Source organism: Galleria mellonella, unplaced genomic scaffold, assembly GCF_026898425.1.
Source record: "Galleria mellonella isolate WM207_F2 unplaced genomic scaffold, CSIRO_AGI_GalMel_v1 utg213, whole genome shotgun sequence".
In the NCBI taxonomy this organism is placed as follows: Eukaryota; Metazoa; Arthropoda; class Insecta; order Lepidoptera; family Pyralidae; genus Galleria; species Galleria mellonella.
The window spans coordinates 140,878-159,652 of record NW_026442039.1 but is presented as its reverse complement, the minus strand read 5'-3'; the positions used below and the strand labels follow the sequence as shown (position 1 = coordinate 159,652).

The following is an 18,775-nucleotide window of genomic DNA, read 5'->3' as shown; positions in this document are numbered from 1 at the left end:
ATTGAGTAGTTTCATCATAATATTGATTAATATACTGATTTGCTACTGATCATCATTTAAAAAGCTTTCATTGCTCTGACTGCCGAATTTGGTCAATGTCAATCAAAAAGGTTAAGCAAAATGCGGTCATCTATAAATCGATGCTGACCCGTGTTTCAATTAAAGTTTTCATTTAAGCCAAAAATTTTTTTCAACTCAAAATTTTTGGTCCTGGTTTCTATCCCTAATAAAAAGTTTAAAAAGTAATCTTTAAGGTGTAAATTGTATTTAAGTCGCTAGCTACAATCAGCAAATTATTTAACATTAACCCTCTGACGTTGACATTGACGATGTTATATATATTTTGTTTTGGTAGATTGATATTGTTTCTTAAAATCTCACTAAATGGCTAAATACTCGCACTTTTTGTTGTCAAAGCGATGTGCGAAAATAAAACAAAAAAATACACGGTCAGAGGGTTAATGACCACTACTCTTATTGGTTTGGTAGAACATGCTACAGAGGAGAGAAGAAGCTTATCTTACCCAGCAATTTAAAGTTTAGATAGGTTATTCTTCAAACTTGAGGTAAAATATCACTATACGAACGTAATTCACGAATTATTAAACTTGCCATTCTCCGTCACATCCTAACTACGTGAGGTTTGTCACGTAAGATTGCCACAAATTTGGCACAAACTATCTACATTTTGCATACCATATTCGACCAGATATTTAAAGTGATACGCGATAAAATTAAATTCAGAGCTGTTTCGTAGTTTATTTCCAAATATGCTCATAATTAACATCATGGTTTAAATTCATGCAAATTGTACTTTTTCTCTGAAGTTTTTATTTAACAAAAGTTAAAATATGCATTGTTTACCAAAAATCAGATACTCGTTGTCTCATAACACAGTCTATCATTCTAGCAAATGTAAATATGCGATTTTTTTAAATTTCTTATCACAATGGGTTTATTTAATTATAATATACGAGTACCACCATAGCTGTAACAAAATACAAGAATTTAACAACTAACCCTCGTCCCTACTTTAACTAAATTAATTTAACCGCTTCTTCTGAGGGAGCATTTTTAGTATAATATTACAATTGCCTATACAAATTGCATTGCATTACAAATATTTGGGAATGATTCACGTCTTTTAACTTCATAACGTACACGTTTCATAATAATATGGTACAATTAAGTTATAAATGTATAATTATGGTACAAATGAGTGATAAATTCATCCCTCAACCCCTGTGAATAGTTACTTAAAGAAATATGTCCAGAGAAATGATGCCTAATATCAGGATAAGTGAAATAAATTGGGCTGGATGGTTTTATGCCCTGTATCTTCAATTAGTTCGTTAAAATACTATGACAGTAGGTAATTATTGTTTCATTTCACAACATCTTATTTTAAACAACTGATAAAATAAAATTACACATATTGCAGTTACAATAAGCTAATTAATAAATTCCACAGTGCAACGTCTTTCCGTCTACCTACATGTGATGGCCTAGTAATCACCATTTTCCCGTTCCTTGCCTAGTCGATACGCAAGGAAATATGGCAATATTCACCTAAAATTTCAATGAACCGTAACCAATACTTTGCATAGCAATAATTTACTATAATCTTGCATAAATATTCTTAGGTACTATTAAAGATATATCGCAAAAATATTTTTTTTCCGAGACGCATGCCCTAAGTGAAGTCACAAACCTCTGTTTTTCTCTTTCTTAAGCATATAGTGGATATCAGCGATGTAGCGACCGCAAGGTCTCGCCACCGAACCGCCTAGAGCCGCAGCCATGCCGCAAGTCGCGTAAGTAAAAGTAACTTTTAACAATACCTTGGCGGCGCCTGCGCGCTGCGTACGTCAGTTTCGCCAACTCCCGCCGCACGGCGTTACGTATCGCTCTTTCGATTTTTTCCTCGTAACTGAAACAATCGGTAGTGACGTTTCCGCCAAAAAAGTTTCGCTACACTCGGATACATTGGACGTTTCTAATGGATATTGTCGGATAACATCTGTGAATTGCAATACGTGAATTTATAACGTTGCCAAAGTTTCCTACGTTAATAAGGATTTAAATCTTAGTAACTTGTAGTTGTTTCGATTGCCAACAACATTGGATATTGCCTCACTTCTACGTAAGTATTAACCCCTCAATATGACATTTTTATTATAAGTACATATGATTTTTTACACCTCTTAATCTTCCATAGCATTATGCACTTTTATCTTCGAGTACATATATAGGTAATATTATTATTCCTAACATTATTCAGTATTCCTGATCTTATCGTATAGGTATTTTACATTGTTAATTACAAACATTTAGCATAAGTAAATACATAATTACTGGTAAACGTATTTGTTAATTTGGTGATGAAATTAGTACCCACCTGACAGGTGGTTGGTCACTTGACCGAGTGGTCACCCGGGCAGTCGGCGAAGGAGTGATTAGGCCAGTTGCAATCGGATCGTAAGAACTGGTTTAGTTGTTAGACACGTGTCGCCATGCCTCTATATCAATATATCTACAAGATATATCACTGTCGTTGTCACAATATTATCATTACCCTAATAACCGGGCTTAGTTACAGTAGCAACATTTTGTACTTTCAACGATTACAAATAATTATTGTTGATTATAGAAGATCTTTTAACTGTATTTGAATTATAGAGACAATAGCTATATGCAGTTATTTTATGTCATCTATCATGTGAAGTCGTGTATAAAAAGCATTATAAGTTCATCAATTTATCAATTCAAAATATCAATCTGAAAACACCGGAATTCTTAGAAAATACATCCCTGACGTTGGTATGGAATGTTTCAATTTCGAAGTCATTTTAAATAAAGGTGAGCTAGCATCTGAAAATTTACTGTCATCAAGCAGATCAAAGAAAAGCTGTGAAGATTGTCACCAATTTTAAGCTCACTAGCGGTAGCAAATCCTTGAGTTTGAGCAGCCTCTCTCAGCGTGTTTTATAACTTGCACGGCGTTCTGTGTTTTAAGAATATGTAATTAGATATAATTTGAGATAGTTACCATTATTTGTTGAAAAAATAAAAATGACAATCGTAACCTATTGTTACTATTTCTACGAGATCAATGGGCTGAAGATACCATTATCTGTAAGCTAAAGACCTTGTCTAATTATAAGAGGCTACGGGCCTTTACTAATTCATCAAGTATTATGTATAGAAGATAAGAATTGCTGCAACCCGAAACCGATAGACACAATATGTGTAGAATAATAGTACTGCAGTTTTGGTGCTAAAGACAGACGTGTCCCCCCTTCCCCCCGTTAGAGTAATTCGTGACCATTGTAATAGGATCGTCACAGTGACTGATACCTGACGGGTCATTCTATCAGATGGTGTGCCCTTTAATCATAGGTTTCATTAGTTCGTCTTACCTTATTGACCTTTATTTCTATTTGGATTGTCATTTGAACTTAGCATTGAGATAAATACGTATTTTACATACATATTTATCGTATTTATTTAGGTTCCTTACAAGACAGGTATAAACAAAGTTATTGCTATAGGGAGGTATATGATTTTTAAATCCATATCCTACTATTATTGAAACAAATCATTTAGAGGAGTATAATAAGATAAGGAAACCTGGAGATAAATATCTATAGTGTTAAGCGTAAAGCGTACTTTTTTTTAATGGATGAAGATGGAATGGTAACCCTGTTTGCGCTATTGGTGTACGCTGGCGAGGAACCAGTGACGGGTGACATTTGAGGATGGAGACAGATCAGTTGGCCCATAGTGACCAATTAAATAAGAATTAACCACTATGGTTTCCAGGTGGAACCGCGTGGAGGCCAACCTGATAAGATGTATTGCTAGTGATAGGGCTCTTAAATCTCATTACTAACAATCCCTTTCCTCCTAGCGTAAAGGGTAGAACAAGCCAAACCCAATGACAGTATTAATAAAACTGCACAAATTTTCTCAAGAGACAAATTCGAAATTTAATTTCTAATTGGGTAAAACTTGTACCTCTAACGCCCATTTAAATCATTTATTTATCTTTAAACAACCAGTAGTATCTTATGTAATAATATTATTTAAAAATTTCAAATTTATTAACTACATAATAATTAGCATTCATATGCATCCCTTTGGCATTTAATATCAGATAAGAAAGTTGATTTAACACCTACTATATTTTACTCACGAATTCCCAATACAGTACAATTTTACTTTCTCTTATCTATTTTGCAATTCAAAGGTATAGTATTACAAAAAGTTCAAACTTCCATACTGGTTTTCTTAAGTACATATATACGTAAAACAGAAAGTATAAATAATAAAAATAACTTATAGGTAGATATGATTTAATTACAAAATAATGAATTAATTTCCTCATATATATTTATAATGATATAAATTAATATTATTTCTTGTAATTATTTATATTTATAATAAGTTTACTATTGTAATCTTTGGATATATTATTGGAAACAATAAAGAGTATCTATCTATTTAGTCTAAATATAATTATAAATAACTAATAAATAGAGACCACAGCATGGTGTTCTTCAAAAAGAGACCATTAAGATATCTTAAGGGCCGACAACCCACGCGTGACGTCCTTAGTGTTACAGGTGTCCATAGGCTTCGATATCCCCGTTTACGCTCAGACGGGCCGTATGCTTGTTTTCCACAGTTGCATAAAAAATATAGACCGTACACTTTGTTTAATGTCTGGTATTTGTAATTAATAAAATTATAAAGCCATTCCAATAAAATAAGAGATTTTTAGTGACGGCTTTTACGTGATAGCCTTTTTTTTATTTAAAAGAAATTGACAATTGTTTAGTTACTTGAATAAAATAGTTCATTTCTGTTAAATAAATATACAATTAACTTCGTCTTAACCTTCGTAAACAAATAATTATGGCATTAGGTAGTTTCTGCCTATACATACTTGTATTCTACTTATTAATTATCACTAAAGTCAAACCTTTTGATTGGGGGGAAAGGAATGGGGTCTAACTACCTCATTCTTAGCAATACACCTTATCAGGTTGACCTCCACGTGGTTTCCCCTGAAAACTGTCATGGTTAATTCTAGTGGAATTCATCACAATGAGCTAACTGACCTGCTTTCATCATCACCTATCATCACTCACTGGTGCTCCGCCAGTGTATACTGATAGCGCAGGCGGCGTGACCATTTCATTATCACCCATTAAAGAAACTTTTTGATGGTTTTATTTATATTATTCAGTTAAATTATTAGGCGTGTCTTTTTTTAATATAGATATTAATAATATCTAAAATAGAACTGACAAAAATACAAAAAATATTTATCATATGAAAGTACTCGCATATTTTTTTAAAGGGTTATAATGGAATTGTAACCCCGGCTACGCTATCGGTATACATTGGCATAGCACCAGTAGGAGATGATAAATAAGGATCAAACAGGTCAGTTGGCACATAGTGACGAATTCATAAAGATTAATTAAGATGGTTTTCAGAGTAAACTCCATGGAGGTTGAACTGATAGAGTATATTGCTAGCAATAGGGTTCTTATATCCGAATTACTAATAATCCCTTTCCGCCTAATACTCGCATATTATGCATTATGTGCACCTCATTTAAAAAGATATGATACAACAAATATTTTTTTATATAAATAGTAATTCCTCGATGTTATTCATAAATATTTTCAGTGCGAACTTTAACATAAATATATTGTTGTGCACGAATCTGGCATCAACAAATCTAGTTACGAATAATAAAATATTTCAATCTTTCAAGTAACCATGTATGTATAGATATATATTCTATATATTATAGCATTCTATTGCTATTTCAGAACAAGAAACACTCATAGTGATAAAATGTTACTGTTTACCTCATTCCTCGCCAAAACGATCGTAATATTCAGTTCTGCGTTCACATTTAATAAAATAATGTGATATATTGCTCCGTCGGTTAAACGAAATGTTCGCACCTAATGTATGTATATCATTTCAAAATCCACAAACTACTCTTGTGAAATATTCTTGATGAACTGTTTGTAGAAATATGTTTAAAATTAGGTTAACGATGCTACTGGTTATTTGGAACCAATTTAAAAATATATGTTATTAAACATATAGCTCTGTCATGGCATTAGGAGGGTAATATGGCGTATAATTTCAATTCATCGATTATTTCGCGTTCGACCTTTAGTCAGTGGCGCAACTAATAAAGCGCGCGCGCGTGCACCCGCGTCTCGCTTCACCGAACACTTTCCAACGACCCCAACGAGTGCAGAAAGCCTGAACTTTCAATCTGAAATATTTTTGAAAATAGCCTTGACTACACATTACTGGCTAAAACTAGAACGACAACGCTGCAAAAATAAAACCTTATTTTATAATTGTAAGATACCTACTACTCTCGTTATTTCACACAAAATTAAATAATATTAAATAACTAACCTACTTCACTATTAAATTGTATTAGTATAAAAACAAATGGCTATTGTTTTGCCATAGAAAACGTCGAGGTATCTCGAGATGTCTTATGTCATCGCGGTGTGTTGTCATTGCATATGTTTGCACGGTGCCACCTTCGTTACAGTCTTCGCACAATTTGAAACATTTTAATAAATTCATAGTGACAATACTACAACTATTTTCGGTAGCGCAATATATGTTTTGTTGTCAGCAATTGGATAATGAGTTCTTTCAACACTTCAACAACTGTTTAACATGCGAGCGACATGCTGGCCTCGTACAGGCTCTCTAATGTTTGATGACTTTGACTCATCCCAGCCTTCGGTTTTTGTAATCACAAATTGTTTTAGAAATGTCAGAATCCGCCATATAATCATAAGCGGCAGCAGATGAGAGAAACGATGATGTTAATGGAAAATGTTAAATATCAATATTACATTATGTAATGTGTCCTCTTAACATTTAAATGATATCGAAATTTTATTGTCTCCTTTATGATACTTTAATATTGCTAAATATTATATTAATTTGATATCATTTATTAATTGTAATTACTGCATTGTATATATAGCTTCAGTTGTCGTTATATGTTCAAAACCTAGTAGAGACACTTTAAGTTTATAGAGATAGCAGATATATATATATTTTTTTTTTACTTTCCAGTTAATTGAACCTATTAATTAATGTAGTATCATATTATCTGTGCTATTACTATCACACTACAACAACAATAAATAAAATTATAAAAATTTCCATTACTCTTTGAATTTATTACGTTACAAATATTAAACATGACAACAAACACAAAATGTATTTTATTAATAAATTATTTTCACACAAAAGAAACTCCAATATTGACAAAATTCATATGGATACGATTTGGGATAAATCCTTTTTATTAAAAAAAGTTGTGAAAATAAGTTACAGGTAAAAAAGGTACTGGAAAGTGAAAACATCTTTATATCGGTTAAAAATGGGGTAACATTAGTATACACATGCATAATCATGAAGGTCGTCAGGTTGCACGGAAGACATCCCGATGCGCCTACACGGCAAACCTCGTATCGCGTGACGCAAGTATAATGTGGCAACTGCAACATTACGTGGTGCCAGTAAGTACTTACCTTATGTGCTACCGCTGGAAACCATGGCCTATTTCTATAGCACAATCCGTTAAAATCATTATACTACTAATATATTCCTCTATATCTCCATCTCTCATTAATATAATAATACGCTTAGAGTTCAATAATAACAGATAAGTACAAATTTATCGAGAAGATATACAGAATAAAGTCATATCTCGATTCATGTAAAGTTTTTTAAAGTGAAAATAAGATCAAAGATAAGTAAGGATACCACCAACAAATGTTTTCTTAAAGAGGGTTGACGTCAGGCAGGTGGCCAGGCGTAAAATAAGAATTTAAAATTTTGGAGAATATAGATAAAAACATATTATGCCGACCAAAATAATTAAATAAGGACAGGAAAATGAAGAATAAGGTCAAAGAAAGAGTTCGTGGCCTAATAAACAACCAATTCTCTCTTACCTATAAAAAAGTTTAAATTACACACAGGTAGAGAATTCGTCTCTCTTATAGTAAACATGATGAAAGAAGATATAATAGTCGACACCCTCTGCTCACCTAGTTTAGAGCTGCTCATAAATTATATAAAAATAGAATTTAATCAGGCCCGGATATATCATTGTTATTAGACTCAGTCTTGATATTCCTATGTATTATTATTCTCCTTCTATTTATCAACGCAGTTCATAGACACATATGTTATTCACTGATTTCAAATTAACATAATTACCTATATAAATACATGCAAATCCAGTTTTTCTATAAAGATTTATAGTATTCATAAATGTATTATATATTTAAATATATACTATAAAAACAAGGTAGTGGACCTAGGACAAATAAATTGTTACGAATATAAACGACACAACCTAATTGATTTTTATGATTCTCTACTGTTAACAAATTTTCATACCCAAGATACTTTGTTAACTGTATGACAAACATTAAAAACTTTGTCCGAGACACAGCAGTTTAAAATGTAAAAAGGTCAAAACCAATGTATTCAATTTAAAATACTATTCAATAATTTTGTATGCACTATCCATGTTTAACTGGTAGAAAACGCCGCAAGATATTAAACCTACCAAATGTAGGTAGGTATTTTAAAACCTTTTTGTATTGTATTCAGGTTATTTACATAAATCCTTCTAATTTTATAAATGTGAAAGTTTATAAATATATTTAATATTTTTTTGTGTTTGTTACACAATCAAATAGACCATGTTTGAACTAATATTATTTAATAATAATTAATTAATAAAAAAATAGATATCAATTTACTTTTGTTAGAACATTAATCAATAATAAAAGATATGTGCATAATTATTATAATTTCTAAGCTTTCAAAGACATTTTATATAATCCACACTATGGTATTCATGAATATATACGTATGCTGAAATCAATACATGAATCGAATAAAATGCGTGAGAAAATACGTAATAGAATTTAAAAATTATTGGGTTTGCACTTTTTCGTTCCTAAATTTCATATGACCGGAAAATAACAGATCTTGTGCATATTGCCTCTGCAGAGCAGTTGCATTGTTATTATTCCGTTGGCTATTAATAACTAACGATAAGTAATCACGGTTGCTCACGCGACAGAGATGCGCGGTCGTCGACCCTCCCCATGTGTGAATACTCGAATGTTCAACCGGTGACGCCGCATACCTTATGTCTACAAACATTGTAATTGAAAGCCAATGTCGTTACGAATAAGTCCATTTTTCTTAATCGCGACCCATAAGTTTCGCTTTATTTAAAAATCAAAGGGATGCCATAACTCTCTATTTCGTATAAATTTTTGCACCTTTTGAACTTGTACTCTCATAATATTCGACGTTTCGAAGTTTTGCCCATCTATCTTGAGTAAACATAATAAATAAAACAGTGAAAGTGAAGTGGCAGTCGCTTCGCAATCTTGCACCCACATAATTTTTGCGACATATTTTTAGAATTCCGTAAAAATAAGAAACTCTATTATAAACTTTAATGAATATATTTTTTTAAAACAAGATTTTATACATTATAAAAGGTTGTTATTATTAGAATATCCACAGATCTTAAAATTTACAGGTCTTAATCTATAATTTATTAAACAGCAAATAAACTTTTATTATGTAGGTTTATAACACAGTGATCATAATGTAAAATGATCTTTTAAACTAAAAGATGTTACTACTGGATATTCTACAATCGTCGAGTCGAGACAAAAATAAGTTACGAGAACAGTCTTAATGGCTCGTGGCGGGGAGCATTTAAAACACATGTTGCGCAGGCGGCTAATGTGCAAATGTCCACATGATAAGTTATCGCCATCATCCCTGGTCACGATCTCACCGTGGTGACTGAATCCAATGATCTTTAACTTTCTACTCTAACCATTATATCCAAGTGACATTTGCCGGCCGTCAAATAATTTATTATGCTCATTCATTCCTAGATGGCCTTCTTGACAAAAATGTAACTCAACAAACAGACCATTTAAACTTGTATCATTTAAATAATAACATAATTGTGCAGGTCGATAAAATCGTAACATTCATTCAAAACTGTAAGGGCATTTAAGCATTTTTATCTAATGTTGCAAAATTAAAATTAAGGAGCGAACTTATTATCCGTTCTAATCTCGCTTGACACTCACTTGCCTGGTTGCACTTTTGACCTTGCACGTGCCACTTTCAAAATAGCGCCGCATTCCTTTTAGTAGGTAACAAAGTGTTCACGCGATTCGCTCCAAGTCTATTGTTTCTCGACGATAACTCCACGCGATGAAATTCCTCTCGTACTCGTATATAACTCTGTAATAACCTTCCGGGGCGTGGCACCTCATGCGGCACTTGTCCTCGAGATGACTTGTCTCTATGCTCACTCAAAAGTATCTGTGTATTATTGAATCCCAAAACTTAATTATATATGCAATCAATCATAATTTACAAATTTGCATGATCTTCCATTGCTGGCTGCATTGAAAAAGTTCATATCACTATATGATAGAATCCAAAATAAAAATATCCGAAGAGAAGTCAAGTAATCAATATACCTAATTAGTAGTCTGAAGCGAAGTATACCGCCCATATAACTCGAAGAATAGACAATCCATTTTCTCTGGAACAAATTCTCTAGAATCAATAGATGTGGTTAACTCAGGATCCTTCCTTCGTAATATGTACATATATATATAGGATATTATGTTCAGCAAGGAACTGTGGCTGAAATGAATGACGAAATACATCTTGTAAAAATGTATGTAAAATTTTAAAATGCAAGTCACGTAGGTGAGCAATACGTGCGTTGTTGTGATTTGGTTTGAAGAGTAGGTAAAGCAACTAGTGCAATCTCTATCACAGAAGTATATCAGGAATCAGGAATGTGAACGTATGTAAAGGTGCAGTGTAATTTGTATTCTTTAACATTACCGCTTTTCATCAAGTTAGACAGAGTTGCTTGCCAATACTAGAAAAATAATAATATAATTTAGAATTCTCAACTGCAAAATTACACTTTAAATATTTAAAAAAAATATATACAAATTAAAACCATATCAAAACTTTAATTAATCCTTCGAAATAAGAGACAACATTCTTATTTACTTAGTGATAAGAAAATATATACAATTACGATCTCGAACTTTCTAATAATTCATTGTTTGCATAAATATATTCTATATGACTATTTAAATTTATCCTAATAAAGGTATATTTTGGGACATAATCTATTTTAAACTATGGAAATCATTTTAACACAATAATTTCAATTCAAAATACCCGTTTACGAGTTGATCCATTATTATACAGATTATTAAGTAGAATCATAAATTACTACATTCAGGGTCAATACTTATTAGAATTAGGAAATAAAGATAAATAAGCATACTATCATAATTTCGAAGAATTTATACACAGTTATTAATATTAATTTAATATTGCACGAATCACTGTTTATCTGTACAGTAATTACAGCAAATTTTAATTGCATGCATTGCATTTGATTAATACATGAGATAAATAGGCATTATAAATATTTTATTCCATTAAATATTTATTGTAATATATTTATCTATAATATTATATACAGTTGCATAAAATTGCTGTAAATATAAATAAATAACAATAAGTCAAGTAACGCATACTTAAAATGGTGATCATAAACTTACTAGGGTATTTCAAATAACACTGTTGTTAACTTACATATTCAGCAGAATGTAATGAATAAATTGAGGATAAAAGATAGCTCACTTAACCAATTAAATATATTACGAGTACTAATTAAACACCAATATAACGTAATTGACTGAATATATTTTGTTATAAACAAGAACATCATATTTAAAATAATATATTATTTAACAAACAATATATTTTAAAATTATATTATAAAATAATAAATTTATTTTATAGATTAAAAAAAATATTCTTTACCATATTTTTTACACAGTAACAACACTTTTCTATTTATAATAATAAAAGTTTCGCCAAAGTCTATAAACAATTATAATAACAATATCCATAATCACCGCAGTTCTTAGTGTGCAAGTTTATCGACAGTATTATTCAAATAACGTACCGTAATAACAGCTGTCAGATTTAATAGCTATATCGTGACAACAGGCTTCCGCCAGGTGACACAAAAAGTAAAAATTCAAAGAACAGAAGCTAAAATTCGTGACGCGCGTCTAGTGAAATTTGTAACAATGACAGTGGACAGGAAATTTAATGACTATTTATATACTTACGTGATATGTTACTTGTACACTTAAATGTTGTAGTGGTAATGCTATTGAAGTATATTAAATTGTCTTAAATATCAGATCGTATATTGTAGGCAATATCATAATTGACGAATATCTGACCTTCCGAAAGTGTCATCTAGTAACACATTTCTGAACACTTATCAATTATTAGAAGTAAGATTATAAATGCGAAAGTTTATAAATGGACGAATAGATATTTCTTACTCTTTCACTCAACAACTACTATACGAATTTGAATGAAATTTGGTACACGGGTAGATTATATCCTTCACGTAGGATTGACGCGGGACACAGCTAGTAAATAATAACAATAAGTGTAAAACACTGCCACATCCTGTGTTATGAAAAACGGGACCACGAACATCTGGGGGTATAAACCAAAACAACCAGAGTCGAAACAGTTTAGAAAATTTGTTCAATTCGTAAATTAACCTAATCAAGAGTTGAACCCCTAAGACCTCATTATTGTCAAGCAAGGTATATAAATAAAATTTTCGAATAGTACTTATAGTAACATTGTTACTATAAAAACACCGTACACCAACCATTGAATAAACGTACTATTGAACTAATACGTTACACCATATAAGACGAGGATATTAGCCTACTGGCCAACTAGCTTGGTATATGGTTAAACACATTATAAAATATTATGATACAATTTTATTAACATTTCTGTATTTTATTGTAAAAGTTTGGATTACACATTATAATATAATTACAAAAATAATCACACAGACTTGTATTTTCGTCGTGCTCATCATATTTCGAGACGCTTCAGGACCCTTAATAGATGTATATTAATTAGTGAACCCATTTTATTCATAACTAAAACATTTCTATACTCTATCATATAATAATTTATTAAATAATATATAATAAATAAGCTAATAAATCTGATTTGTCTTTCAATTGAGGACAATTTATTTTTGCGAAAGTTGTATGAAATTTATTTGTAGTCTTCGAATATCTTGTTAGAAACTCTTTCGACAGATCAATTTTATTTTCTGAGTTCCATTTGGCACTTGTCCATACATTACGAATTCCATACATTATGTATTATGATTCAGTAAGTAAATTATTGTAATAATATTATATAACACTGTAGTTAATATATTCTCAGTGATAATGTTCATAAAGGATAAATGTCCTTAATAACTATTATAATTGATGATCAAGGCACTCACATGAACACACGTAAATAAAATTAAAAACTCGATAAATTGAAATTTTAATTTTTTTCTGAGAAAGTAAGTAATTTTGTTTGTTTATTTCTTACTTTAATAGTTCGACCAATTGGCCTGAAATTTGGTATACACCACATAATATATGCAATGGAGAAAGATAGCATACTTTATGTACTTTACATATGAGGTACTTTTTATTCCAATCAATCAGTATACCCTAATTACATGAATTATTAATTTGAATAAAAATCTGTATTTGTTACTCAAAATACTACCATATAACTCTACCTAAAACGGAGAATGGAATTGTTAGAAATGAGAACTACCAGTCACATTGCTAGCAATATACCCTATCAGGTCGACCTCCACGTGGTTTCCCCAGGAAACCATCGTGCTGAATTCCAGGTGTATTCATCACAATGGGCTAACTGACCTGCTTTTTCATTATCCACCTAACATCCCTCACTAGTGCACCGCCAGCACCGTATACTGTTAGCGCAGACGGAGTTACCACAACATTGTTATCCATTAAAAAAAAAACTCTACGTAAAATAAATATTTCTTTCCATTAAAAAAGACTAATGATTATTTGCAAATATTTCAAAATTATTTACTGTACTTTTGCAATATCACTGTCGCACAAGTTATTTATTTCATAAATTGACTGTACATACTCAAATATAATTAGACTACTACACTCATTGCTACCGTTAAACTACTTACATTAACATTTAACATAATAAATGAAATAGATATATTTTGTTGTCTACATACATTGTATTTTAGCTGTCACGTACACAAATTGCATGCGGTTCGACATTTCAATTATTTAAAAAAATATGAGATATCTGTACATATCTGTGCAATCAAAAATAATGCCTAGTTTGCTTGATGGATAATGCAATAAATCTTAACATATGTTATAAACATTAATCGTACTTATAATGATAAATGTTTTTGAAATAAAATAAATAATTTATTTTAATCGTTCGTCACGTTCATTAGAGATAATCTCTATTTTATTTCTCTGACAATGGAATGATAGAAAAAAGATTGTTTTATTTTCAATTAATTATAATTTTTTAATACAAGTTTAAATTTTAAAGTTGTTTTTATTTTCGTATTTAATCTTTACATTATTTAAAAAATAATAAGAATAATTCACATTTTATTTATTAGATTATACATCCACACTGTTTTTATATTATTACAAAACTTACAATTAAACTAAAATTAATTTCAAGCTCTAAATCTAATACAAAAATATGTATTTAGAACATTTCAATGCAGAAGCGCGGCAAATTCATGCAAATTAAATAATCTCATGCGTATACAGACCCTGAGAAAATCCTTGGCATTAAAAATCGAAGAAATCGACAAGTTATTGTATATAAAAAAAATGTGTGTCTAACTGGAACTTGAATTCAAATATTTCAAGTATTCATACAAAAAAATATGTGACCTATAATATGCGTGATGTTGATGTTCCGGGTGTAAAAAAATCAGAAAAATGTGTATTTATTCATTTTATCACGACTTTTTCAAGACGAAGGTCTTTAACCAGTGCGTATTTCCAGTGACACTTACGGAACTGAAACATGGTCCTACACAGTTTACCGTATGTAAAAGCTTCAAATTACTAAGCAAGCTATGGACAGGACTATGCACGGAGTTTTATTGCGTGACAAAATCCGAATGAGAATATCCGCAAAAGTACCAAAGTCACCGACCTAGCCCAAAGGATAAGCAAGCTGAAGTAACAAAGGGTTGGTCGATCACATATTCTCGAAGAATCGACAACCAATGGGGAAGAAATTTTCATGTGTGTGTTTTTCATGTTTAATTTTAATGTGTACCCTGTAAGGCCAAATGCAGTGGAGTACGACCTCCCACTAGAAGGAGTGACAACCTCAAATGCAAATTCTTTATAGCACTCTATGTCGGAGCCTATGTTCAGCAGTGGACGGACAATGGCTGAGATGATGATGATTCATTTTATCGTGCTATCTCTGTGAAGATATGTATGAGTATGTTATATTTTTAATCACTTGTTCACATAATTTTAAATTTTACAAAAACTATTATTAGTTAAGTAAATGGATTCATTTGCATTTATTTCTACATAATTTAGCCACATAAAATTCCTGCTTAATTTTTTAAGTACACATATGCGTGTTGGTCCCATGCAAACATAAACTAGTTTATTGACAATTTTTTGTTGAACCAAAATTATTGTTATTAATCCATTGCATAATACATATACCAGAATTAAAGAAGAAATCTCTATAATTCTTGAGGTAAAAAAAAATAAGCTACATTAATTTACTAAAAAATGTAACAACTCATTGAACTGTTGATTCGAGTTGCGGATATTTTGTTGCGTGCCGCCATAATTGCCGGCAAACCAGTGTTTTACTGATCATGTTTACACATTGTGCAAACCGCTTTACACAACACCATAACTCAGATTGCCAACTGTTATTTAACTAGGTAAGTAGCTAGGCACTTAAAGTTTTTAATGGAAATTTATTGAGTTTGTAAACCAATAAGTAACGTTTATTGGGGCCGACATTTAATAATTTCGTGAACTGTATTCGACTCTTTTAATAAACTATCGAAGTAACTAGAGTTTAATAAATAGCTTTTGAATATTGTTCATGCACAATGAGACTAAAACAAAAATAATCATATTGAAATTATATACAGGGTCACTAAATACCTATAAAAATAGTACTTACTGACTATTCTGATATAAAATTTTAAATATAATATGTAAGCCGTGACATACTGGTATTGTACAAATTGAATTTTAATCTATATATTATTGTATTTGTAACTTGTATGTGATTATTATTATAGGAGATCTTCTTAGGACGGATGTAGGAAAATGAGAAAATAATTAGGTATTCACTAAAATAAACTTATTCTAGTTGTGAAGTCAAATGTTATGTCCGAAACTAAGTGCTTTAATAAATTTACTGTAACGGCATGACACGATTTTATAGCCACGATATAATAGATAGGCAATATGTTTGTATATAGCTGCATGAAGACGCTTTTTATCTTCAATGCACGTCCACAATATCAGCATGACGTTATATCTTGACGACAAAAACGTATAGTCCCGTGCTGTACTACTTTAAATTCTTAGTATGATCTTTTCATCTATATCTTATTCTTATTATTGTTTTTTTTTTTAGTTTTTACATGTTTACAACTGTAATCTTTTAGAAGAAACAATATTAAATATCTATCTATCTGTTATTTAACTAGAACCGCAAAGTGAATCTAAACACTGCTGATTTGAAGTATCTATTTTATTTTAGTGATAAGGTCACGCATTTGTTTTCTTACTGTTGTTGTTTGTTTCTTATAATTTGTTTGTATCTATAATGAGTTTGCTATTGTAATCTTTTGGAGGAAACAATAAAGAATATCTATCTATCTATCTATCTATACAAAATGGTATATTTGTGATAACAGTAAGAAAATCTAAGTAACGTAATTATTTGCACGAAATCATTAAGCATTATCTTTTTAATGTATAATGAATAAATAAAATATTATAGATATGTTGTACTCCTACATTATTACATTTGTAGAAATGAGAATATTTGTTTTTATATTGTGTTGTTTCATAAGGCTTATATTTTATCATTCAACAGATTTCCATTAAAACGACATCAACGCGTCGTCAATGACATGGGCAATTTGAATATGTAACATAAAATATGGTTTGGTCGTTGCCATAGAATTGCAATATATATGGGTGAATGGACTGTCTCAATAATGGAAAGTATCTATTAAAAAATATAACCCTTAACAGATAAAATAATGTATCACAAATTATATTATCTATTAATTTAACACGGTAGTCCCGTATTGATTAAAGTGGGCTCATCAACTCACCCTGACATTACCTCTTAGTAGTAAGTACTAAATAAAATTATATTTAGTAGTATTTTTATTATAACGCTACATGATATTCATACATTTATTCCATAGAATAGACTTAAGAGAACATATTGCACCAAATATGTTTGACAAGACCAGTATTCATAAAATGTCATAAGACTTTTCACTATGTCACTATTGTTTGTCAAAATCTGCCAAGATTCCTATGTTTAGCTTTATAAATATTTTACTACGCTGTTCAAAGTGACAAAAGAACTCCGCCTTTGTAAAATGACAAATGTTTCGTAATTGAATTCAACACAGTTATGCATTATTGCGCACACGTAAACTGTAAACTTAGAAATTGAATATTTTTTATATAAGCATTTACATCTATGTATATTTAAACAATAGCAAAATAAACATATTTAAATATTATTTTGCTTAATTTTATTTAACGTTAATGCTATTAAATCATCATGCAAAATTAATGAAATCTCACTGCTGAGCACGCATATCAAACTAGCTATTCAAAGTATATGAGTATACACTAAGTTTTTCTTGTTTATAATTTTATAATAAATTTTTAAACCCATAAAATAATTATTTGAATAATATATATTTTATTAATAACCATATATTTTTTTAATTTTTGTTTTGCGATTTTTTCACTTTTATTTTACCGCAGTAAAAAATATCCTGTTAATGGACAAAATTGCATAACTGTGACATAGTCTATTTACAATTTTATAAGATTTATATAGATAAATTGATATATGTATAAATAGTAATACTACATACGATTCATTATATAAAATGTGAAGCTGTCGCTAGTTACCGTGGTGTCAATGCGTTCATAATACTATTAACAGGGTTACAGAAGATGCCTCTCCGTCTAAATGCCACCGCGTTTCCCACGGCATCACTCGCGATCATTGTGTCTAGTTCAATAATTAACGCTACATGTGAGCTACTTCAAGTTAATTTGCTTACAATGGTGATATCGAATAACAATATTCAATCTATCATTTGCAGTTTTATGAACAGGTACTGCCTACTGCATTTTTAACTTTCTAATAGATAGAATACATTTGAATAAATTAAAGTATTACCTAAAATATAAAATGTTATTTTTAAATAAATTAACTAGGAACTCGCCCCGGTCTCATACGACTTTTTAAATTAAATACAGTCCATATTATTCAATGACAATGTAGCTTTTTATAGGTGAAAAACTTTTTAAAATTAGTAACGTATTTTTTGAGTTTATTAGGCAGATAGATAGATAGATAAATAATTTATTTGTGCTACTTACAGCAAACATGCACACAAATAATAACACGTATAAATAAATATGCACAAAAAGAGAAAAAGAAT

The 18,775-nt window shown here is 30.5% G+C and overlaps 1 protein-coding gene across 1 annotated transcript in view; it reads left to right on the top strand.

The window, feature by feature from the left end:
* The first annotated feature begins 1,823 nt into the window (after positions 1-1,823).
* LOC113511649 (mucin-5AC-like) overlaps positions 1,824-18,775 on the top strand; it is a 61,960-nt gene continuing 45,008 nt past the window's right edge. Inside the window, exon 1 of the mRNA XM_026895326.3 lies at positions 1,824-2,143. The gene's annotated coding sequence lies outside the window, so the exon portion shown is untranslated. The remainder of the gene's footprint in view (positions 2,144-18,775) is intronic.